Source organism: Tursiops truncatus, chromosome 5 (genome assembly GCF_011762595.2).
Source record: "Tursiops truncatus isolate mTurTru1 chromosome 5, mTurTru1.mat.Y, whole genome shotgun sequence".
Classification (NCBI taxonomy): Eukaryota; Metazoa; Chordata; class Mammalia; order Artiodactyla; family Delphinidae; genus Tursiops; species Tursiops truncatus.
This window is the reverse complement of record NC_047038.1, coordinates 85,480,610-85,507,424: the sequence shown is the minus strand read 5'-3', so window position 1 is coordinate 85,507,424 and position 26,815 is coordinate 85,480,610. Positions and strand designations below refer to the sequence as shown.

The window sequence follows — 26,815 nt, the reverse complement described above, 5'->3', positions numbered from 1 at the left end:
GCCAGTCACTAAAGAATGCATACTATACTATTTGTTTAAAGGTCTACATTGTTTAGGAATTCATTCTTACTCATTAAAAGCTATTTTTTTAAAAAAGCAAGTAGTTTATTACCAAAAAATACAAGACAATATTTACCTTTAGAGGAGAAAGGTGGAATTGTAATCACAAAGGGAAAGGCTGGTTTGTTAGTAAACTTCAATGGATATATGCTTTATAGCAAGCCATTAAGTTGTACGTTTATGTTTTACATGCTTTGCCGTATGTGTATTGTTTCTCACATCTCTGATGCAGAACATCTGTGGGCATTCCAAACATGGTGAGGGGAAGCAATCTATAATTCTCAGGTCATTCAGGAAAGAATCTTTGAAGGAAATATATGAAACTCTTTTTTTAAGGTATATATCATGACAGCAGAAAAAAAGCATTTTCTTTCTGTTCATGATCCACACTAATCTTTTAAAACTTGTTTTTATTTGAATTTTAAAGATCTAGCAGGATCGCCTATTAGTGTTAACATTGTTACTATACTTAAACATTTCTAATGTGCATGGTACTATTCAAATATTCGATTCTATTTCTTCCACAATTAGTTAATTTTCCTAAACTATAAGTTTTTGAGGGTAAAATAAAAAGATACATAAAATCCCATTTTTCAACAAGAGGCCAGATCAAATGATTCAGAGTTAAATTATTCATGTTAAATGATTCAGGTTAAATAATTGTACTTGAAATAATAAAAATGGTTTAATAAAAGGTTGTGCGTTTTGTTTGTTTGTAAACAGAAGATTTCTTGAACATTTCAAACAGCTTGTACTAATACACCCCTTCCTTAAAATCTCACCGAACTCCTTATTATAATAAAAATGTTCTTCTGTTGTGGGCCTTAACTCTTAAAAGAGTGGACAATCCCAGCGACTTGATACATCCTCTGAACTCCCCCTAACCACTGCCTCCAATAAAACTCCCTTGATGGAAGGAAAGAAAACTAAAGCTTCCATACATATCAATGCAATGAAAGCAGATGCTGAGAGGAAAGGTACAAAAGGTACTGGTAAAATCTTCTGGGTTTCAAGTGAGTCAGCCAGAAGTAGTGTTCTATTACAGTTTTTAAACTACTGTAGCTTTTTCTGAATTTTTAAACTTCCTTTCTAGTTCTAATGCTGTCCTAACTCAACACCTCTCATACTCATATGGGCCACTTGAAAAAAACCCTGCTTTTTGCTCCTTTTGTGATGATTTTATGCATCCTCACAGGGTAATTTCACTGACATTTTGTCGTCCTGAACAGGCTTAGGATGCAACCTTGTTTCTTTTCAACCTTAAATATATCACCTTCTCTCTACTTTTCACAGAGCAATTTTATGAGAAAGATATAAATTTGAATGAACTGTCAAAATCATAAGCAATAAAAATAGGATTATAAAGAACTCATCAACACTAGCTCCAAAGATGTTTATACCACACACTTGGACGAATTAAAAAAATAAAACACTTTAAAATTATCCTACAGATGTTAAGGTCTATATAATTATATTATTCTGGTTAAAAAAAAGAAATCTCCATTTGGTTTGTAGCACTTATCAGAACAAGAAAACTTTCTTCTTCTAAAACTCTGAAGATTTTTACAATCCCTTCTCTAGAACTTTTCTCTATAGAAGACTTGTCAAGCATGTCTTATATAAATCTACTGTAACTTCATTATTTTTCCAAACCTGGCTCAGGAAACATCAATTGCAAAATGAAATGCCCTTAACTTTAGGGCAACACTTACCCATGGTGTCGCCGGCAAAGCCCACTGGGGTCCCTGGGAAAAATTCGATGGAACCTAGGTGATAAGGTCTACTTTCTTTTGTGCTTAGTCTAGTTTCACTTGTCTATAGAAGCTGCGTGCAGAAGTCTTGCACCTAACACGCTGGGTTAGCACTCCCAGCATAGAAACGCCGTGCCGGACACTTCGGCGGCTGCATGCAGAAGCACCTCACACAACACGCCAGTCCAAGATGGCGGCAGAGGTCTGTGTTTATAGCGGCTGCGCCCGCCCGGCACTGTGATCTGGGCGTGAGCAGCACAGCTCCGCCCACCTCGCGAGAACTGCGCCCACCTGAGAGAACTCTGCCAGCTTATGAGAATCCTATAAAGCAGCCCTGATGCCGGCCTGTCAGGGAGAACCGTTTACTCTAGAGCTGGAGCTCGAAACTCTCTGTTCTTGGATCCTAGAATAGCGCTTTCCTTTGCTTCTGAACCAAACTCCGTCTCATTATGTTGGTAAGACATCGGTCAGGAGGACCCTTGTTGGGGCCTGACTCCGAAGGGTCAGTAGCAATGGCGTGAGATTGAAACGAAGACTTCCTTTCTAGATACCCAGATGTAAGTGTGACTTTCATTTCTGTGTAGGTTCATATAATCTGTTAGATAAATGCCAGCTTAGAGATATAATTGTAGGGCTCAACTCAAGGCAAATTTTAAGGAAATTAGAATAACTCTTGCAGAGAAGGACCCCTCTAATTAGAGGGATTCTTCTACCCTGACTCAAAAATAAGATTTTTTTTATTATACTCTTCTAAAATACATTCTTAAATTTTAAAACTAAAATTGAAAATTTTTAAATAATAATTTAAAATTGGACCAAATAAACAGGCTCATAAATGAGACAAAGAAAAAGGAGGAATAAGAGATAGAGGGCCTATAGTCTATGACAATATTCTCCAGGATAATGTTTGCCTCAAGCAGACTTGATATCCAACACTTAAAATATTTACTAATATGTGAGTATATATTTCAAATTACATACATATGGAAAAGTTTAATAGGATCCTACATTTTGACATATTGGATTTTAATTGTTCAAATAAGTTTTTAACATTTAAGAAAGCAAGATGTGTGTATGTATATTTACAGGTTAGGTTTCTTATAGAACTCAATAATAGTGAATGATATAATCATTGGGACTGAGGAAACAAAAATATATAGCAATTAACCTTATGACCAGTTTATGTCACAGGTTTCTCATGAGATTTACACAATCACACAGCAGATGTACACAGACTTTCCACAAAATTCTTTTCAATAGACTCTCAACCACTGAGCCACCAGGGAAGCCCCAAGTACTTTTTAAAGATTGAAATATCTTTATGTTTTATCCTTTGTGATTTTTCAAACTTTCCCTTCATTAAATGTCTGTTTGAAAACTAGACAGAAAAGTGCATAACATGTATTTTATACTTATTTTTAAAAGAGATCCAGTTTAAAGCAGAAACTAACACACCATTGTAAAGCAATTATACTCCAATAAAGATGTTTTTTTTAAAAAAAAGAGAGAGATCCATTTTAAAATTTCACCTGAAATGTTAAAAATGGCTATACATGGGGGCTTCCCTGGTGGCGCAGTGGTTGAGAGTCCGCCTGCCAATGCAGGGGACACGGGTTCGTGCCCCGGTCCGGGAAGATCCCACATGCCGTGGAGGGGCTGGGCCCGTGAGCCATGGCCACTGAGCCTGCGCGTCTGGAGCCTGTGCTCTGCAACGGGAGAGGCCACAACAGTGAGAGGCCCGCGTACTCCAAAAAAAACAAAAAATGGCTATACATGAATAAGTCATAATTTTTTTTAATATACACTTTACAGGAATGTATTGTGTAAACGTTATAATAATGGAAAAGAATGAAAAGCTTTAAAGAAAAATCAGTGACTGGTAATAATATCAATTTTCACTTTCTCATATTCTCTTCCAGTTCTCATCCAAATATATGTATAATTTTACATTTTGGTTCCCAAACTGGCCCCTGTACACAGAAGGAAAGGACAGACTGAAGCAAGAGGCAGACCACCTCAGACTGGTAGGTGGCAATTTTAGTAAACAAGAGAACTCACACTCCAGGCTTGTCTTGGGTGGCCACAAGAAGAGCAAATCTCCACTCCTGTCCACCAAAATCTTTAAAGTTTACAGTATTTAGAGGCCTTAACTGAGCTCAGTCACATATACAGTCCAGATGATCTCAGCAACACATTGCTCTCTCAAGGCTGCGTCCTTGAAAATGGCTCCCACTATGGGAATAGTGGGAAGAACATACATCCCAAGGACAGGAGAGGGGCGAGGAGCCTCCAGTTGCCCAGGTCCAGCTTGTGAGTCAGCTGGCAGTCATGTCCTTTCCATGACCTCCTCCAACAATACAGAACAATTTTGTATTCTGCCTTATTCACTTTATATTTTATCTTTAACATTAGTTTATGCTGTTTCATGATAATTATCAAAAGGTTTTAGGTTTTCACTTACTTTATATGTCAATGTGTCCATTAATATTTACTTAAAAATTAGTTTTTAAATAATTCTCATCTAAATCCAATGATTGATTAGTTGATTTTTAATGATAGCTTTTAAAGTGGACACTTAGATTTATAATAATAAAAAAAGAGATACTTTTTGAAAGTGTTCTAGTGTACATCATCACAAATGTTAGATATATAGAGAAGACACTTTCAAACACATAAAATTATGGCATTTAAAAAGAAACTTAGAGTTGTAACTTCCATATAGCCCCTTTCTATGGAATCTTTCTTATATATAATTTTTTAAAGCTATGACCCTATGTTTTTCCTTGATACTCATTGCTTAAAAACTAATGCTTTTATGAAAACCCCCATTTTTTGCTTTTTAAAAAATTTTTAGTGAAGTATAGCTGCTGTACAATATTATATAAGTTACAGGTGTACAATATAGTGATTCACAATTTTTTAATTAATTTTTATTGGAGTATGGTTGCTTTACATATTCACAATTTTTAAAAAGGTTATACTCCATTTATAGTTACTATAAAATATTGGCTATATTTTCTGTGTTGTACAATATATCCTTGCAGCTTATTTTACACATAATAGTTTTTACCTCTTAATCCCCTACCCCTGAATTGCCCCTCCCCTCTTTCCTCTCCTCGTTGGTAACCACTAGTTTGTTCTCTAATCTGTGAGTCTAATTCTTTTTTGTTATATCCACTAGTTTTTTTTTGTTTGTTTTTGTTTTTTTTTTTTTTTTTGGCGGTACGCGGGCCTCTCACTGTTGTGGCCTCTCCTGTTGCGGAGCACAGGCTCCGGACGCGCAGGCTCAGTGGCTCTGGCTCACGGACCTAGCCACTCCGCGGCACGTGGGATCTTCCCGGACCAGGACACGAACCCGTGTCCCCTGCATCGGCAGGCGGACTCTCAACCACTGTGCCACCAGGGAAGCCCTGTTGTATTTTTTATATTCCACATGTAGGTGATATCATACAGTATTTATCTTTCCCTGTCTGACTTATTTCACTTAGCATAATACCCTCCAAATCCATCCATGTTGTTGCAAATGGCAAAATTTCATTCTTTTTTACGGCTGAGTAGTGTTCCATTGTATATACATACCACATCTTCTTTATCCATGCATCTGTTGATGGATACTTAGGTTGCTTCCGTATCTTGACGGTTGTAAATAATGCTACTATGAACATTGGGGTGCATGAATCTTTTCAAATTAGTGTGAAAACCGCTTTTAGTATAACTTAAAATCTGCCTTTTAAAGCTCATACTCAAACGTGCTTCTTTAGCTGGTATGATATTTTCTTGCCATAAACTCAAGTATACCCCCCAGAAAAGTAATTTTCTTAATTATTTCTCTTTCAAACTCCCATTCTGCCTAATGACTGCAGCTGTACACTCTATTTTTGGTAGATTTAGCCAATTCAGGCTTTTCTTAGGCAGTCTGGGGTTTTCTCAAGTGAGTTACCATACTCCTCCCTGTTCTCTAAGTTCCAGGTGACCCAGCTTACATAGTATCAAAGCACTGGGTTGAGGGGGCTGATCTACAGTCATAATCTGTCCAGACTGTCACCTCACTGGCGCAATCTACAGGTCAGTCAGCTTTCTCACACGTTCATTTCTACACAGTGCTTAGAAGCATAGAATAAATAGACTATTATCCCCCACTCTTCTCAGTCACCATCACACTCATCAAGCCTACCTCAGGATCTCACTGCCTCAATACACTGTGAAGTCTCTCTATTCAAGGGCTTAAGCACCATGATGGCACAAAGAACTCAGGAAGGTGCAAGATCCCATGACTTTATGAACTTCAAATGATTAAGCAGTATATTTTGAGAAGCTCACATGGAAAAAGTAGGGACTGACCTAATCTTAAGAGATGAATAGATTTACATAGACAAGTGAGTAAGAAGAGCATACTAGATATTTTGAAGAAAAGTACAAAAGCCTAGCCTAGAATGCTCAAATAAATACAATTAAAGTAGAAATTGTTAAAGAATGCAAATGTTTCTGATCCAGGTCCTATTAATAATTGATACGAGAACCACCGTTATGGTTTTTCATTCTGATACAAATATCATTACTCTGATGACCTTTACCTTTACATGTTTGGGAGGAAAAAAAGAGGGGAAGCACAGTTTAGAACAATGATTCTACTTGACCGTATAAGTTTGAATCTCTTTAACAAAGACTGTTACCCAAGGAAGCCTTCTCTCCCAGCATAACTGGATTTTCCCTTACTACGCGTCCCTGGCCTCTGGCAAATTCATTTTCTTCCAAGTGGCTAAACATTAGAATGTGTCAAATCTAGTCTCCACAGCACTATCTAAACTTGCTGCTAAGAACAAGAATGCTATCTAAAAATTTGAAAAATTACTGGTTAAACCCATGTATACTTTTAATAAAAAATCAACACCCTTTGGGTTTCAGGGAATGAAAAATTCTTTAATGAGTGCTAGTATTAGGGTAGCAGTAAAAATTTCAGGGAGGAATTCAGAAAGGATGATATGAGTCAAAGGAGACAAGTGTTATGTGTTGGAGAGCATTCAGATTCTGGTGGAGGGTGAGAACTTGGAGAGCCATTGGTCTTCCACCAAAAAGCAATAAAGAAACTGCCACACTCTAGGGAATAAGAAGGGCAGCTGCTCTCTTTAGATTCACAAAATGCAAAACTAAATAAAGGCTGACTGTCCTTCTCAAACCATGTAAACATTGTTTCCTCAGTCACAACAACTGAGAGTTTTAACCTGGGTCATATTATTATTTATGGAACAGCATATATACAGCTCATGTTTTACTAATGCACAAATAGGAAATTCTCAGAAAGTACTTTGAAGATGAAAAGTTGTATGAGTGCTAAGTATTATCATTACACCATTATCATAAAACACATAAAAGTCACAGTATCTTGTAAGCTAAATGGGTGGAGAATGACTGTGCTGCACAGCACTCGGGGAGATGATGGCAAAGGGACAACCTCTGTGGAGAGAGCAGGCATGGACACCACCACAGAACAGGTGGGCTTAATGGGCTGGGCAGCAGGAGGGCTTGCCCTTGCTCCTCAGGGAAATTTTCTGAAGGGACCAAATTCATTGAAGTAGCTTCATTTGTATTTTATAGTCTCAAAAAATGAACTTTATATGGAAGAAGGAACAATGTATATTCTAAATAAAAGAAAAATAAAAATGATTGATAAAATTTAATCATTAGAGTCTGTTTTGCTTGTTAGTTTTTGTGAGAAATATTTCCATCACAATTAAAACATTCATGAGAAGTATATGTATAAATTGCTGAAATTTCTGAAGTAAAATTGGGGCATTCTACTTTTTAAAAGATAATTTCACTTTGAAAATTGAAAGAACACAAGATAGTTATATGTATCTATTCTTGATGTGTGTTGATACAGAGACATTAATATTTATGTTTATAATATGCTATTTTACCTATAGGAAGTGGTACATAAAAGTTTAGGTGTTAATGTTAATCATTGAAACATCACAGTGCTTCACTGCTATACATTTTTACTGGTGTGATTTAATATTTCAGTTGGAAACAAGAACAAAAAAAATTTATTTCTTTCCATTAGCAGTGCCACATGCTTAGATAGCAACTGGCCCGAAAGTTAAAGAAATGTGCTGACTGGTTCCATGGCACACAGATGGACAAATAATTTTTGACTCTTAAGCTAATCAAATTAGCACACAAAGATAAATGTTCACGTACAAATTATGGTCCTTCCTGTCACTCCAAAATGCACACCTTGATAGACACATTGGGCCTGACCCATGTTTTTAACAATTTTTAAACAACTTTTCTGGTTTTGATCTTGCCAACATCTAGATTCTAGGTGAACAGTTTAATATTGGGCAGAATATAACTTATTCAATAATCAGTCACTTTATACATTCACATAAATATTTAACTATAAGAGTACCCCTGAAATCTTTTCCATTAAATGGTGACTGTTAATCCCTATGATTTAATTAACAAAAATTCTAGTAAAAAATGTTTGGCCTTGTCTCTAATTAATGTGTTTTATTTCCACGTCAACTTGCTCAGTTCGTTAGGCTTCATAAATGATATATGAGAAATAATATATAGACAGACCCTGATTTCATACATTCAAGGAAATAATTTTTATGTAAAACCCATCAGCAAGCCACACTTTCTAAAACTGCTAAATCAATCTCAATATCATTATTACACCTTACCATTATTACATCTTACCTTTATCACACCTGAATGGCTTCAAGATACACTTGGTGAATAAATAAAACTTTGGAAAATTAAGGCATGTTGCAGAAATAAAAACAGGTTTTTCTATTCCTCATGTCAACTCCCACCTAAGACCCAATTTCTGTTGAATAAGTAGTCTATTTTTCAACTGACAATCACATAATAACACTTTGAGAAAGTGGAATTTAAATGTCTCACATTGTCCTTAGAGAATAAAGAATCTGGATATTTACAAAGTTTAATTTTTCTTTTCAATTTAGGGATACACACACACACACACACACACACACACACACACACAGCACTCACACAGAGGATAACTACTTTCCAAATCAATAAAATCCTTTGTAAGTAGGAAGAACATCTGCATCTTTGAAAACTCAGGTGAGAATGACAGAAATACACACTTAGTTCATTTGCCTTTAGAATTAAGTTTTATTCACTAACCATAATTTTGCATTTGTGAATCAAGATAGTTAAGTCACTGTAGTGATCTTAGATTTTGGCTGTAAGCTAAGTAAGAGTTGCAAGTTAGAGTGCCCTATATGATTTACTTTTCCTTCAGGAGACCAGGAAAGAATCCTAATCCAAATTGAACCCTAACCCTAAATATGCTGCTGATAACCAAAGGAGAAATCTCTACCTAGAATGTTTGTCTTCCCTAGATTTGAAAGGTTCTAAAGAGAAAATATTGTCCTACAATTTCCACTTTTTTTAAATAAGGAAACAGGAATGGGTGATTTGCAAAATCCCTGCCATCTCCAAAGGGCCATGCATCTCTCATTTTAGGAAATTTACACTGAAGAGAAGTTTGAAGTCAAACAATCTCCCTAGTAAACAAGTTGTTGTTTACAAGAATCACTTTTTTGTCACCTTATAGACAAATAAGGAGAAACAATAAATTAAATGTATCTGAATCTATAGGTTAAACTGTTGTAAAATTGACAATATAAATTTTTTTTGATCTACAAAAGCAGCACCTTTATATAGCTCAATCTGTTAGAAAAACACAGTTGAGATAAATAGAAAATATACTCCAAGTATTTGCCACATCAAATTTCACACTCCATTTATCACATTTTCATTGAAGTTTATTCCATGGCAAGCTGTATTGAAGAAAACATAGAGATATATACCTTTGGGTATGGAAGAGGTTGCTTTAGTATAATATACTAATCTACAAGAATTTAAGTTATAAGGGTTTTACCATATCATTTAGTCTTTTCTTTTTCCAAAAACTTTATATTATACACTGTTCTAGATTCAGTAAGTGAATTGGTCCAATTGAAAAGTGTTTTCCTCTAAACTTTTACATAGTGAGGTGTCCTTTAGGGTTTTTTATTTTATTATAGATCAAAAGAGTTCATGAACATCATACTTCCATGGAAATATTGAGATATTAATTTTTATGTGCAGGATGCAAACATAACTTTGACAAACAATATTTAAATAGTCAAAGTCAGTTTTCTTTTTAAGTAAAAGGAAATTTCTAAAAAGCTTAAGATTTGGAAATGTATCTGCTCTGGGGATCTAGTAAATATTTCTTCAGGGAATATTACCTTTCAGGGAATGACTGTTAACTAAAAACTAAATTTTCTGATAGATATTTGACTCTGTTTGCAAATAAAATCAAACTAACATTAAGTGTTTTTAAACCAATCAACATTTAGCATAGTCATTTCAGTGAAATGTTGATATATATATATCAGATACATTTTTCACACACACAAACATACAAGCATACCTGGAATATTGTATGTATGGGTATATACTATATAAAATATATAATATAAATAAAATATGTATATTATGTTAGTAATATAAATATGAAATATTTATATTAATATATATAAACCAAACATAAAATACAAAAATATGTTATGGACTGAACTGTGTCCCCTCAAAATTCATATATTGAAGTCCTGACCTAATACCTCAAAATGTGATTGTATTTGGAGATAGGGTCTCCAAAGACACCTTAGGTTATGAGGAGGTCATTAGGTGGGCCCTAATCCAATGTAACTTGTGTCTTTATAAGAAGAGGAAACTAGGACACAGACATGTATAAAGAGAAGACTATGTATAGACATAAGGAGAAAAATTCATCTATAAGCTAAAGAGAGAGGCCTCAGAAGAAACCAAATCTGCTGAAACCTTGATCTCAGACTTCTAGCCTCCAGATGACTTCTGAAGGCTGTTTTGATTAAAGCATTAAAAAGGCAGACTTGAGTCCTAAAATACTCATAATTACTTTAAAGCTAAATAGCCTAAATATACCAGTAAAAGACATATATTAACAGAATGGATTGAAAAACATAATCCAGTCATATGTTGTCTACAAGAAACTCACTTCAAATATAACAATATAGGCAGATTAACTGTAAAAGAATGGCAAAAAGGCCTATCATGTAATATTATTTAAAACATTACTCAAAGGAAAGCAGGAGTGGCTAAATTAATATCAGATAAAGAAGTAGACTTCAGAGCAAAGAAAATTACCAGAATGGGACATTGTATAATGATAAAAGAGTCAATCAACCAAGACGACATACCAACCCTAAAAGTGTATGTACCAAACAGAGAAGCAAAATATGTGAAGAAAAGAAACTGAAAGGAGAAATTCAAAAGTCAAAATTACAGTTGTAGACTTCAACACCTCTCTCTCAATTGTTGAATATCTATGCAGAAAAACAAGATATAGAATAAACAATGCCAACATCAACAGGAGCTAGTCGACATTCATAGAAAACTCCAACAACAGCAGGACACATTCTTTTTAAGGACCCATAGAACATATGCCAAGATATATTCAGTGCCATAAAACAAACCTCAACAAATTTAAAAGAATTTAAAAATCATATATAGCGTGTCTTTCAACCACAGTGGAGTTCAACTAGAAGTCAATAAGGAAAAGGAGTATCTCAAAACACTTGGAAACTCAACAACACATTTCTAAGTAATCCAGAACTCGAAGAGAAATTCTAAAAGGGTGTTTTAAAAATACATGGAATGAAAATGAAAATAAAACACATGAAATTTGTACGACACAGCTAAAACAGTGGTGAGATGGAAATTTATAGCATTAAAAGCATGCATTAGAAAAGAGAAAAAGTCTCAAATCAATAATTTAGGCTCCCAGGGAGCTTCCCTGGTGATGTATTGTTTAACAATCCACCTGCCAATGCAGGGGACGTGGGTCTGAGCCCTTGTCCAGGAAGATCCCACATGCCACGGAGCAACTAAGCCCGTGCACCACAACTACTGAGCCTGCGCTCTAGAGCCCACGAGCCACAACTACTGAGCCCACATGCTGCAGCTACTGAAGCCTGCACACCTAGAGCCCGTGCTTCACAAGAGAAGCCACTGCAATGAGAAGCCCACACACCGCAACTAAGAGTAGCCCCCACTCCCCGCAACTAGAGAAAGCCCGTGTGCAGCAATGAAGACCCAACGCAGCCAAAAATAAACAAAATAAATAAATTTTTTATAATAATAATTTAAGTTCCCACTGCAAGAACTTAGAAAAAGAAGAGTAAAGGAAACCCAAAGCAAGCAGAAAGATGGAAATAACAAAGATAAGCACAGAAATTAATGAGATGAAAAAAGAAAACAATGGTTCTTAGAAAAAAATCAATAAAATTAGCAAATCTCTGGAAAACTGACAAAGGAAAAGAAGAAAAAACACGAATTACCAATATCAGGAATGAAACGGGATATAGGTACATGTAGACATCAAAAGGATAAGGGAATACTACCAACAACTCTACACACATAAATTTGACAATTTAGACAAAATGGACCAATTCTTTGAAAAACACAAACTATCCCAACTCAAACAATATGAAATAAATCATTGGAATAGACTCATAGTTATTAAGGAAATTGAAATTGCAATTTAAAAACACACACACACACAAAATCCAGTGAGGTTTATGCCAGAGGTGCAAGGCTGGTTCAATATTTTTTTTAAAAGCAATATAATCCACCATATTAACAAACTAAAGTAGAAACGTTACATATCATTGGATGTAAAAAGGTATTTGACAAGATTCAACACTGTTTCATGACAAAAACTCTAGGGAAAATAGGAATAGAGAGAAACTCTCAACTTGAAAAAAAATCTACAAAAAACTTAAAATAATGGTGAAAGACTAAATGCTGTCCCATTAATATCAGGCACAAGACAAAAATGTCCACTCTCATGACTCTTTTTTTTTATTTTTGCAGTACACGGGCCTCTCACTGCTGTGGCCTCTCCCGTTGCGGAGCACAGGCTCCGGACGCACAGCCTCAGCAGCCATGGCTTACGGGCCCAGCCACTCCGTGGCATGTGGGATCTTCCCGGACCGGGAGCATGAACCCGTGTCCCCTGCATCGGCAGGCGGACTCTCAACCACTGCGCCACCAGGGAAGCCCATGACTCTTATTTAACATAGTGATGAAGTTCTGGTCAGAGCAATCAGATAAGTAAAGAAAATTAAAAGCTTACAGATTGGATAGTAAGAAATAAAACTGAGCCTATTTGCCAATAGGACCAATAGGACATGATTGTCTACATAGAAAATCCCAAGGAATCTGAAAAAAAATAAAAGGCTACTTCCTAGAACTAAAAAGTGAGCCCAACAAGTCACAGGATGCAAGATAAACTGCAAAAATTAATCGTATTTCTATATAATAGCAATGAACAATGGACTTCTAAATCAAAACATAATACTATTTACAATTGCTTAAAAAAAAGAGCGAGAGAATGAACTTAAGTGTAAATCTAACAAAATATTTATAGGATTTGTATGCTTAAAACTGCACAACACTGATGAAAGAAATCAAAGACGAGCTAATTAAATGGAAAGACATGCTATGTGGATTAGAAGACCCAGCATAGTAAAGATGTTAATTATCTCCAAATTGATATAGTGTTTTACAGCAAAGCCTATCAAAATCAAAGCAAGATTTTTATTTAGATATACACAAGATTATCTAAAGTTTATGTGGAAAAGCAAAGAAACTAGAAAGCTAAAAAAATTTTCACAAAGAAGATAGTGTGGGAGGAATAGTTCTACCTGATTTTAAGACTTACTATATAACTACAGTAATGGAGATTGTGTGGTATTGGAGGAAAAAAAGACACATAGATCAATGGAACAGAAGAGAACTCAGACATAGACCCATATAAATATGCCCAACTGATTTTTTGACCAGAATACAAAAGCAATACAATGGAGGAAAGATAGACTTTTCAGCAAATGGGGCTGGAGCAACTAGCAATCCGAAGGAACAAATTAACCTCAACCTAAGTTTCTTACCTCATGTAAAAATTAATTCTAAATGGATCATAGCATAAAATGTACAAAATTTTTATGAAAAAATATAAGACAATCTAGGTCAAGGCAGACTTCTTAGATTTGACACCAAAAGTGTCGTCCATGAGAGAAAAATTTGAGAAATTCGCCTTCATCAAAATTAAAAACTTTTGCTTTGTGAAAAGACTGTTAGGAAGGTGAAAAGACAAGCTACAAACTGGGGGGAAATTATTTGCAAAACACAGATTCTACAAAGGACTAGTATCTAGAATATACAAAGAATTCTCAAAACTCAACAGTTAAAAAGAACAATCCAATTATTAAACAGACAAAAGATATAAACAGACATTTCAGAGGATAGGCATATAACAAATTAGCACACATGTAAAGATGTTCAACACCATTAGTCAATGCAAATTAAAACTACGGGGTACCTCTCTATACCTATCAAAATTGTTAAAATTAAAAATCATGATAAATGTTGACATGGATGCAGAGGAACTGGATCACTTATGCATTGCTGGTGGAAATATAAAATGTTGCATCCACTCTGGAAAACAGTTTGGCAGTTTCTTAAAATTTAAACATACAACTACCATATGTCTCAGCAATTACACCTCCAGACATTTATTCCAAACAAATGAGGACATGTTTGTGCAAAAACATCTATGTATATAGCACCTTTATTCCTAACAGCCAAGAAGTGGAGATAGTCCAGATGTCCTTCAGTGAGTAAATGATTAAACAAACTATAGTACATCTATACTATGACTTACTTCTTAACATAACTGTTTTAAAAAAGAACTATTGATACATGCAACAACCTGAATGAATTGACAAAGAATTTTGCTGAGTGAAAAAGCAAAATCCAAAAAGGTTTCATATTTATATAACATTCTTGAAATTATAGAAAAGGAGAACAAATTAGTGGTTACCAGGGTTAAGGAGGGCAATGGTACTGGAGGCAAGTGAATGTGACTATAAAAAAGGGCAACATGAAGAACGCTTGTGACGGAAATCTTGGTATCTTAGTTTCTTGGTTAGTTTTCTTGGCTGTATCAATGTAAATATCCTGGTTATGATATCATATATAGTTTTGCAATTTGTTACCATTGGGGGAAACTGGGTAAAATATATGAGGGATCTCTCTATATTATTTCTTATTACTGCATGAGAGTCTAATTGTCACAAAATGTTATTTTTTTTTTAATTTATTTATTTTTGGCTGTGTTGGATCTCCGCTGCTGCACACAGGCTTTCTCTAGGGGCAGCGAGCAGGGGCTACTTTTCGTTGCAGTGCGAGGGCTTGTTGTGGTGGCCTCTCCTGTTGCAGAGCATGGGCTCTAGGCACGCAGGCTTCAGTAGTTGTGGCATGCAGGCTCAGTAGCTGTGGCTTGCAGGCTCAGTAGCTGTGGCACACAGGATTAGTTGCTCTGCAGCATGTGGGATCTTCCCAAACCAGGGATCCAACTGGTGTCCCCTGCATTGGCAGGCAGATTCTTAACCACTGCGCCACCAGGGAAGTCCACAACATTTTAATTTAAAATATTTGAAAAATATACAAACTTCTCTTAGTAGAACATTCTGACACAACTGACCCAGTACTTTCAATAAGTCAATGTCACAAAAAAATTAAAAAGGAAAGCAGAGTATGAAAGGTATTCTAGATTAAAAGAGACATAAGAGAAATAATAACCAAATGCAATGTGAGGGTTTTGATCTGATTTGTGTTCAACAACAACAACAAAATTTGTAAAAGACATTTTGAGGACATTTTAAGTACAAAAAGGGATGTTTGAATATGAACTTGGTATTAGAGTATATTAAAGAATTATTGCTAATTTCATTAGAGATGATCATTTTTTAAATGCCCTTATTTTTTAGATGGAAAAAATCTAAAATGATTTTTCCATTGTGAATATCATAAGGCAATTATTTTCCTGGAACTATTTTTAAATGCTTCAGAAAAATAGATGAAATCTTGCAAAATGTTCAACTTTTAAATCTATGTGATTGATAAACAAAAGTTTATTAAGCTATTTTCTCTACTTTTATGTATATTTAAAATTTTCCATAATAAAATAAAATTTCTCTTGATCCCATTTCCTTCACCATGTATATATTCCCATTTCTTTACACCCCTTTTTCAGCAAAATCTTTGAAAGAGTGGTCAGTGGTCACTGTCTCTAGCTCCTCTACTTCCATTCTCTTTCAAACCATCTCTAACCATTCTCATGCCCCTTCCACTCCTAAAATTTCTTGCATCAAGGTCACCAATTACCTCCATAATGCTAATCCAATGATCAATTTTCAGTGCTCATTTGCTCATCTTGTTTATGAGCCATCAGCAACATCTGACACAGTTGATCCCCTTCACAAATCTTGGTACACTTCTATGGGCTCCCAGGACACCACTTTTTCTTGGTTTTCCTCCTACCCTCACTGGTTGCTTCCTCTCAGTGTCCTTTGCTTGGTCTTCCTCTTCTCCCTGATCTCTTAATATGGGAGTGTCCCAGTGATCATCTCTTGGTCTTCTTCTCTAGCTACACTTGCTCCCTTGGTAATCTCATCTAGTCCCAGAGCATAATCTCTATGTTGAAGAATGCCAAATGTACATCACCAGCCCAGACCTCTATCCAAAATTCCAGACTTGTATATCCAACCTGCATCTTCACTTGGATGAATGACTAGTGAACATCTAAAACATAAAACTGAAATAATAATCATCCCCTCAAAACCTGCTATATCAGCAACCTTCCCATCTCAGATGAAGACAACTCCCTCCCTCAAGTCCTCAAGCTAAAGAACTGGAAACCATCTTTGACACCTCTTTTCCATTCACATTCCACCAATTCATCAGGAAATCCTATCAACTCTGTATTCAAAATATATCCAAACTTCAAACACTTTTCATTTCCTCCACCTCCACCACTCTGGTCCAAGCCAACATCATCTTGTGCTTCAATGATTAGAATCAATTCTTATCTTGTCACTCTGCTTCCACCCTTGTACTGTATAATTTACTTTCCAAAAAGCAGTCAGAGGGATCGCATTAAGAAATTAGGCCAAATCATCATAGTCTTCCACTCAAAGACTTCCAAAGCTCACATTTAACTCAGAGGGAAAAAAGCAAAGTTATTACAATGACCCACATGTCTCTATATGATCTGAGCCCTCGTAACACCAAGAAGTACTCTTACTACATTACTCCTCATTCACAGTGCCCTCCTAATATGCCCCTCCTTCAGGGCCTTCGTAGGGTCATTCCCTCTGCCAGGAACATCCCAGATACCTGTATGGCTAACACCATTGCCTGTTTCAAGTCTGCTCAGATTTTACCTTCTCAATAGGTCTAATCTGACCACTCTGTTTAATATCGCATCCTGCCACCACCACCACCATCTCTCACACACACCCCACATTCCTGATCTTCTTTACCTAGCTCTACTTTTCCTACAGCATTTATTACCTTTTTACCAGTTATGTATTTTATTCATTAATTATACTTCATTTGTTGTCTATCTCCGCTCAGTAAAATGTAATCTCCATAACAAAAGAGATTTTTATTCCTACAACTATGCCTAGTAGGTCATCTATAAAAATTTGCTGAATGAATAAAGTTTGATTTTAGTATATTATTCATACATGCTGAAAAATAAGCAGGTCAAATATTAATTCACTACTTCTGCTTGTTGTTCTACAAGCTAAGCAGTCCACTGAGTCCATAATTAATGTAAAACAAAATATACTTCTACACTTAACATCAAGTCCATATGTATTTCTGAAAGTATCCTATATTTTGCTCATATTAACACTTGCTTCCCTGTCCTTTCTGCTCAAAAGAACAGATTCAAACACAAAAATGAAAATCACAAGCTGTGGAAAGATTACCCTGTGTATCTTAATGATGGTCATCACCATAGTAGTCTTCAGACTCATTGTTTATTTTGTCACTTATGCTGAGTACTCAATACGTCTTTCTAATCACACAGAAATATTGGTTCCATTATTGGGAAAATTAGGAATTTTGAGAATGAGGGAAGAGAAGCAGTCAGACAATATTATTAGGCAGAGAAAATTTCTTATGGTTAATAACATTTAACGAGATTGTTCTTTAGCAAACTTTGGTTTAGGGAACTCTAAACCAAAAGATTTAGTGTACTCTTTTTAAAATTTCTGATAAAGATTTAGGTTCTTGGAAAATATGAGTGAAGCAAGTAGTCATTCTCCCTACCTTAGCTAAACTTGTAACTATCTGAAGAGATAATCAATGAGTTAACAAACATTAAAAGTCTATAATATGGGATTCTAAGCTTTCTTCTTTCAAAGCCTATAATTTTTTCTCTATACAAAGTTTTCTTCTGATAAAATTCTTATTAAAAAGTAGAGTATTCCCTATTATTGAGGAATAAAATTTCAAAGGTCAGTAAAAACTTTTATATATATTTTCCATACAAGAAAAATTCTGGGGTTCTCATATTGATTTTCCTTAAAAACAGCTCTATGTGCCAAGTTCTCTGTCCTATTCTTCTTACTATCTTTTTTTTTTAATCTTTATTGAGGTCTAATTGCATTACATTGTTGTGTTAGTTGCTGCTGTATAACAAAGTGAATTAGCTGTACATATACATATATCCCCATATGCCCTCCCTCTTGCATCTCCCTCCCAATCTTCTCATCCCCACCCCTCTAGGTGGGCACAAAGCACAGAGCTCATTTCCCTGTGCTATGCTGCTGCGTCCCACTAGCTATCTATTTTACATTTGGTAATGTATATATGTCCATGCCACTCTCTCGCTTCGTCTCAGCTAACACTTAGCTTTCCCCATGTCCTCAAGTCCATTCTCTACGTCTGCATCTTTATTCCTGTCCTAACCCTAGGTTCTTCAAAAACAATTTATTTTTTTTTAGATTCCATATATATGTGTTAGCATATGGTATTTGTTTTTCTCTTTCTAACTTCACTCTGTATGACAGACTGGGTCCATCCACCTCACTACAAATAACCCAATTTTGTTTCTTTTTATGGCTGAGTAATATTCCATTGTACATATGTGCCACATCTTCTTTATCCATTCATCTGTCAATGGACGTTTAGGTTGCTTCTATGTCCTGGCTATTGTAAACAGTGCTGCAATGAACATTGTGCTACATGACACTTTTCGAATTATGGTTTTCTCAGGGTATATGCCCAGTAGTGGAATTGCGGGGTCATGTGGTAGTTCTATTTTAAGCTTTTTAAAGAATCTCCATACTTTTCTCCATAGTGGCTGTATGAATTTACATTCCCAGCAACAGACAAAAAGGGTTCCCTTTTCACCACACACTGTCCAGGATTTATTGTTTGTAGATTTTATGATGATGGCCATTCTGACCGGTGTGAGGTGATACCTCATTGTAGTTTTCTTTGTTTTTCTCATTGTAGTTTTGATTTACATTTTTCTAATGATTGGTGATGTTGAGCATCCTTTCATGTGTTTCTTGGCAATCTGTATGTCTTCTTTGGAGAAATGTCTATTTAAGCCTTCTGCCCATTTTCAGATTGGATTGTTTGGTTTTTTTTAAATTGAGCTGCAAAAGCTGCTTGTATATTTTGAAGATTAATCCTTTGTCACTTGCTATGTTTGCAAATATTTTCTCGCATTCTGAGGGTTGTCTTTTCATCTTGTTTATGGTTTTCTTTGCTGTACAAAAGCTTTTAAGTTTCATTAGACCCCATTTGTTTATTTTTGTTTTTATTTCCATTTCTCTAGGAGGTGGATCAAAAAGGATCTTTCTGTGATTTATGTCATAGTGTGTTCTGCCTATATTTTTCTCTAAGAGTTTTATACTTTCTGGCCTTACATTTAGTTCTTTAATCCATTTTGAGTTTATTTTTGTGTATGGTGTTAAGGAGTGTTCTAATGTCATTCTTTTACATGTAGCCATCCAGTTTTCCCAGCACCACTTTTTGAAGAGGCTGTCTTTTCTCCATTGTATATTCTTGCCTCCTTTATCAAAGATAAGGTGACCATAAGTGCGTGGGTTTATCTCTGGGCTTTCTATCCTGTTCCATTGATCTATATTTCTGTTTTTGTGCCAGTACCATACTGTCTTGATAACTGTAGCTTTGTAGTATAGTCTGAAGTCAGGGAGCCTGATTCCACCAGCTCCATCTTTCGTTCTCAAGGTTGCTTTGGTTATTCGGGGTCTTTTATGCTTCCATACAAATTGTGAAATTTTTTGTTCTAGTTCTGTGAAAAATGCCAGTGGTAGTTTGATCGGGATTGCATTGAATCTGTAGATTGCTTTGGGTAGTAGAGTCATTTTCACAATGTTGATTCTTTCAATCCAAGAACATGGTATATCTCTCCATCTATTTGTATCATCTTTAATTTCTTTCATCAGTGTCTTATAATTTTCTGCATACAGGTATTTTGTCTCCTTAGGGAGGTTTATTCCTAGATATTTTATTATTTTTGTTGCAATGGTAAATGGGAGTGTTTTCGTAATATCACTTTCAGTTTTTTCATCATTAGTGTGTAGGAATGCCACAGATTTCTGTGCATTAATTTTGTATCCTGCTACTTTACCAAATTCATTGATTAGCTCTAGTAGTTTTCTAGTAGCATCTTTAGGATTCTCTATGTATAATATCATGTCATCTGCAGACAGTGACAGCTTTACTTCTTCTTTTCCGATTTGGATTCCTTTTATTTCTTTTTCTTCTCTGATGGCTGTGGCTAAAACTTACAAAACTATGTTGAATAATAGTGGTGACAGTGGGCAACCTTGACTTGTTCCTGATCTTATTGGAAATGTTTTCAGTTTTTCACCATTGAGGATGATGTTGGCTGTGGGTTTGTCATTTATTGCCTTTATTATGTTGAGTAAGTTTCCCCCTATGCCTCCTTTCTGCAGGGTTCTTATCATAAATGGGTGTTGAATTTTGTTGAAAGCTTTCTCTGCATCTATTAAGATGATCATATGGTTTTTCTCCTTCAGTTTGTTAATATGGTGTATCACATTGATTTATTTGCGTATATTGAAGAATCCTTGCATTCCTGGAATAAACACCACTTTATCATGGTGTATGATCCTTTTAATGTGCTGTTGGATTCTCTTTGCTAGTATTTTGCTGAGGATTTTTGCATCTATGTTCATCAGTGATATTGGCCTGTAGTTTTCTTTCTTTGTGACATCTTTGTCTGGTTTTGGTATCAGAGTGATGGTGGCCTTGTAGAATGAGTTTGGGAGTGTTCCTCCCTCTGATATATTTTGGAAGAGTGTGAGAAGGATAGGTGCTATCTCTTCTCTAAATGTTTGATAGAAGTCGCCTGTGAAGCCATCTGGTCCTGGGCTTTTGTTTTTTGGAAGGTTTTAATCACAGTTTCAATTTCAGTGCTTGTGATTGGTCTGTTCATATTTTCTATTTCTTCCTGGTTCAGTCTCAGCAGGTTGTGCATTTCTAAGAATTTGTCCAGTTCTTCCAGGTTGTCCATTTTATTGGCATAGAGTTGCTTGTAGTAATCTCTCATGATCCTTTGTATTTCTGCAGTGTCAGTTGTTACTTCTTTTTCATTTCTAATTCTGTTGATTTGAGTCTTCTCCAATTTTTTGTTGATGAGTCTGGCTAATGGTTTATAACTTTTGTTTATCTTCTCAAAGAACCAGCATTTAATTTTATTGATCTTTGCTATCGTTTCCTTCCTTTTTCATTTACTTCTGATCTGATCTTTATGATTTCTTTCCTTCTGCTAACTTTGGGGGTTTTTTGTTCTTCTTTCTCTAATTTCTTTGCAAGGTTAAGTTGTTTATTTGAGATGTTCCCTGTTTCTTAAGGTATTGCTATTAACTTCCCTCTTAGAACTGCTTTTGCTGCATCCCATAGGTTTTCAGTCATTGTGTTTTCATTGTCATTTGTTTCTAGGTATTTTTTGATTTCCTCTTTGATGTCTTCAGTGATCTCTTTGTTATTAAGTAGTGTATTGTTTAGCCTCCATGTGTGTATTTTTTACAGATCTTTTCCTGTAATTGATATCTAGTCTCATAGCGTTGTGGTCGGAAAAGATACTTGATATGATTTCAATTCTCTTAAATTTACCAAGGCTTGATTTGTGACCCAAGATATGATCTATCCTGGAGAATTTTCCATGAGCACTTGAGAAAAACTGTATTCTGTTGTTTTTGGATGGAATGTCCTATAAATATCAATTAAGTCCATCTTGTTTAATGTATCATTTAAAGCTTGTGTTTCCTTAATTTATTTTCATTTTGGATGATCTGTCCACTGGTGAAAGTGGGGTGTTAAAGTCCCCTACTATGATTGTGTTACTGTCGATTTCCCCTTTTATGGCTGTTAGTATTTCCCTTATGTATTGAGGTGCTCCTATGTTGGTGCATAAATATTACAATTGTTATGTCTTCTTCTTGGATCGATCCCTTGATCATTCTGTAGTGTCCTTCTTTGTCTCTTGTAATAGTCTTTATTTTAAAGTCTATTTTGTCTCATATGAGAATTGCTACTCCAGCTTTTGATTTCTTTTGATTTCCATTTGCATGGAATATATTTTTCCATCCCCTCACTTTCAGTTTGTATGTGTCCCTAGGTCTAAAGTGGGTCTCTTGTAGACAGCAGATATACAGGTCTTGTTTTTGTATCCATCCAGCCAGTCTGTGTCTTTTGGTGGGAGCATTTAATCCATTTACATTTAAGGTAATTATCGATATGTATGTTCCTATTCCCATTTTCTTAATTGTTTTGGGTTTATTATTGTAGGTCTTTTCTGTCTCTTGTGTTTCCTGCCTAGAGAAGTTCCTTTAACATTTGTTGTAAAGCTGGTTTGGTGGTGCTGAACTCTCTCAGCTTTTGCTTGTCTGTAAAGGTTTTAATTTCTCCATTAAATCTGAATGAGATCCTTGCTCGGTAGAGTAATCTTGGTTGTAGGTTTTCTCCTTCATTACTTTAAATATGTCCTGCCACTCCCTTCTGGCTTGCAGAGTTTCTTCTGAAAGATCAGCTGTTAACCTTATGGGGATTCCCGTATGTGTTACTGGTTGTTTTTCCCTTCCTGCTTTTAATATGTGTTCTTTGTACTGAATTTTTGGTAGTTTGATTAATATGTGTCTTGGCATGTTTCTCCTTGGATTTATCCTGTATGGGACTCTCTGTGCTTCCTGTGCTTGATTAAGTATTTTCTTTCCCATATTAGGGAAGTTTTCAACTATAATCTCTTCAAATATTTTCTCAGTCCCTTTCTTTTTCTCTTCTTCTTCTGGGACCCCTATAATTCGAATGTTGGTGGTTTAACGTTGTCCCACAGGTCTTTGAGACTGTCCTCAGTTCTTTTCATTCTTTTTTCTTTATTCTGCTCTGCAGTAGTTATTTCCACTATTTTATCTTCCAGGTCACTTATCCGTCCTTCTGCCTCAGTTATTCTGCTATTAATCCCTTCTAGAGTAGTTTTAATTTCATTTATTGTGTTGTTCCTCATTGCTTGTTTCCTCTTTAGTTCTTCTAAGTCCTTGTTAAGTGTATCTTGCATTTTCTCTATTCAATTTCCAAGATTTTGGATCATCTTTACTGTCATTATTCTGAATTCTTTTTCAGGTAGACTGCCTATTTCCTCTTCATTTGTTAGGTCTGGGGGGCTTTTACTTTGCTCCTTCATCTGCTGTGTGTTTTTCTGTCTTCTCATTTTGCTTATCTTACTGTGTTTGGGGTCTCCTTTTCGCAGGCTGCAAGTTCGTATTTCCCGTTGTTTTTGGTGTCTTTCCCCAGTGGCTAAGGTTTGTTCAGTGGGTTGTGTAGGCTTCCTGTTGGAAGGGACTAGTGCCTGTATTCTGGTGGATGAGGCTGGATCTTGTCTTTCTGTTGCGCAGGTCCATGTCTGGTGGTGTGTTTTCGGGTGTCTGTGGCCTTATTATGATTTTAGGCAGCCTCTCTACTAATGGATGGGGCTGTGTTCCTGTCTTGCTAGTTTTTGGCATAGGGTGTCCAGCACTGTAGCTTGCTGGTCGTTGAGTGAAGCTGGGTCTTGGTGTTGAAATGGAGATCTCTGGGAGATTTTCACCATTTGATATTATGTGGAGCTGGGAGGTCTCTTGTGGACCAGTGTCCTAAACTCAGCTCTCCCAACTCAGAGACACAGGCCTGATACCTGGCCAGAGCACCAAGAGACTGTCATCCACACAGCTCAGGATAAAAGGGAGAAAGAATAGAAAGAAAGAAAGAGAATAAAATAAAATAAAGTAAAATAAAATAAAATAAAGTTATTAAAATAAAATATAAAAAATAATTAAGAGAAAATTTTAAAAAGTAAACAAAAAACGGACGGACAGAACCTTAGGACAAATGGTGAAAGCAAAGCTACACAGACAAAATCACACACAGAAGCATACACATACACACTCACAAAAAGAGAAAAAGGGGAAAAAATAATATATCTTTGCTCCTAAAGTCCACCTCCTCAATTTGGGATGATTCATTGTCTATTCAGGTATTCCACAGATGCAGGGTACATCAACTTGATTGTGGAGCTTTAATCCGCTGCTTCTGAGGCTGCTGGGAGAGATTTCCCTTTCTCTTCTTTGCACAGCTCCCGGGGTTCAGTTTTGGATTTGGCCCCGCCTCTGCGTGTAGGTCGCCTGAGGGCGTCTGTTCTTTGCTCAGACAGGACGGGGTTAAAGGAGCAGCTGATTCAGGGACTCTGGCTCCCTCAGGCCAGGGGTAGGGAGGGGTACGGATGCTGGGCGAGCCTGTGGCAGCAGAGACCAGCATGACTTTGCACCAGCCTGATGCGCGCCGTGTTCTCCCAGGTACCTTGTCCCTGGATCACGGGACCCTCGCATTGGTGGGCTGCACAGGCTCCTGGGAGGGGAGGTGTGGATAGTGACCTGTGCTTGCACACAGGCTTCTTGGTGGCTGCAGCAGCCTTAGCATTTCATGTACATCTCTGGGGTCCGCGCTGATAGCCACGGCTCGCACCGCTCTCTGGAGCTCCTTTAAGTAGCGCTCTTAATCCCCTCTCCTCGCGCAACAGGAAACAAAGAGGGAAGAAAAGGTCTCTTGCGTCTTCGGCAGTTCCAGACCTTTTCCCGGACTCCCTCCCGGCTAGCCGTGGTGCACAAGCCCCCTTCAGGCTGTGTTCACTCAGCCAACCCTCTCCCTGGGATCCGACCTTGAATCCCAAGCCTCAGCTCCCAGCCCCCACCCGTCCCGGCGGGTGAGCAGACAAGCTTCTCGGGCTGGTGAGTGCTGGTCAGCACCGATCCTCTGTGCGGGAATCTCTCCGCTTTGCCCTCTGCACACCTGTGGCTGCGCTCTCCTCCATGGCTCTGAAGCTTCCCCCCTCTGCCACCTGCAATCTCCGCCCGTGAAGGGGCTTCTAGTGTGTGGAAACCTTTCCTCCTTCACAGCTCCCTCCCACTGGTGCAGGTCCCATCCCTATTCTTTTGTCTCTGTTTTTTCTTTTTTCTTTTGCCCTAGCCAGGTACGTGGGGAGTTTCTTGCCTTTTGGGAGGTCTGAGGTCTTCTGGCAGCGTTCAGTAGGTGTTCTGTAGGAGTTGTTCCACGTGTAGTTGTATTTCTGATATATCTGTGGGGTGGAAGGTGATCTCCGCATCTTACTCTTCCACCATCTTGTCCCGGCCCAACGTCCCCACGACTGTCGCAGCCTCGGCCGCCGGGGCCCCTCCAGAGCCGGCAGCCTCAGTGAGGCCCCCCTCGCCTCGGGCTCCAGGGCAATTCCGTGACGGCGGAGGGAACAGACCCTGAGCCGGGTGTTCCAGCTCTGCGGGCTCCATTCTGCCCATTACCATTTTAAGATTTTCTAGTTCACTATTCTAGACACCAAACCTGGAAGCTACTAGCCATATCCTCAAAATAACTACTCTTTCGCTTGGGCCAGTAACTAGTTAAACAAAGACAGCTAGACAACCAAAGCACAGCACAGATATTCACTCCACAAAACCTACCTTTTTATACTTCACATGACTCTATGTAATAATAATGTTGTGTTATCTATTTGGTTAACTTTTTAAGAGAAGATAGATAAATAGATAGATGGATAGCCTTCCTCTTTCTCCCATTCTATCTGAAACTGCATACAGATTCAACCCAACAAGCCATTCATTGGGTGACTACTGTGTACTTAATGGCAGGTAGTAGGCTAGGTGCTATAATGGGAGTAATGGAGTAATGAAGGAGAGTTTCTAGAACATCACACTAGTCCTTGCCTTAAAGTGCTCAGCATCTAGAGCAGGGTCAGCACACTTTTCCTGTAAAGGATCAGACAGTATACATTTTCCTCTCCGTGGGCCATAATAGTCTCTATCACAACTTGAGTCTAATGTTGTAATGCTAAAGTAGCCAATATGTAAATAAGTGAATGTAGTTAATTTCCAATAAAACTTTATTCATGGACACTGAAATTTGAACTTCATGTAATTTTCACATGTCACAAAATATTATTATTTTGACTTTTTTTCAACTTTTAAAAAATGTAGAAACCTTCTCAGGCACAGACCATACAAAACTAGGCAGCAAGCTAGATTACACAGTTTGCTGATCCCTGATCTAGATTAATAAAATTTAACCCTGACTGCACCTTAGAATCACCTGGAAAGTTTTTTTCAAACACTACTAGTACAAAAGCCCCACTCAAAGATGCTGTCTGGAGTGGAAATTTTAACTTTAAAAGCTCCCCAGGTGGTTCTAATGTTCAGCCAAGATTTGAGAACCACTGATCTAGGGGGAAACAGATACATATATTTATAAGATTCAGACACAAATATGTTCAGAAGTCAGTGACTCAGGTTCAGTATGTCACTTCAAGATGTCAGAGACCCAGGCTCCTTCAATCTTGCTATGCTACCATGACCTATATTGCCCAGATCATCTCAATATTCAAAGTGACTGTGCCAGTTCTGACCATCATGTTCACATTCCAGCCAGACAGAAGGCAGAATAGGAAGAAGAGCATGGCTTCTATTAAGAAAACATGTCATAAATTG

The 26,815-nt window shown here is 36.9% G+C and overlaps 1 long non-coding RNA gene across 6 annotated transcripts in view; it reads right to left on the bottom strand.

Moving 5' to 3' along the window:
• Positions 1 to 26,815, bottom strand: part of LOC109548823 (uncharacterized) — a 199,662-nt gene that overhangs the window by 83,861 nt on the left and 88,986 nt on the right. The gene's annotated exons all lie outside the window — the stretch shown is intronic.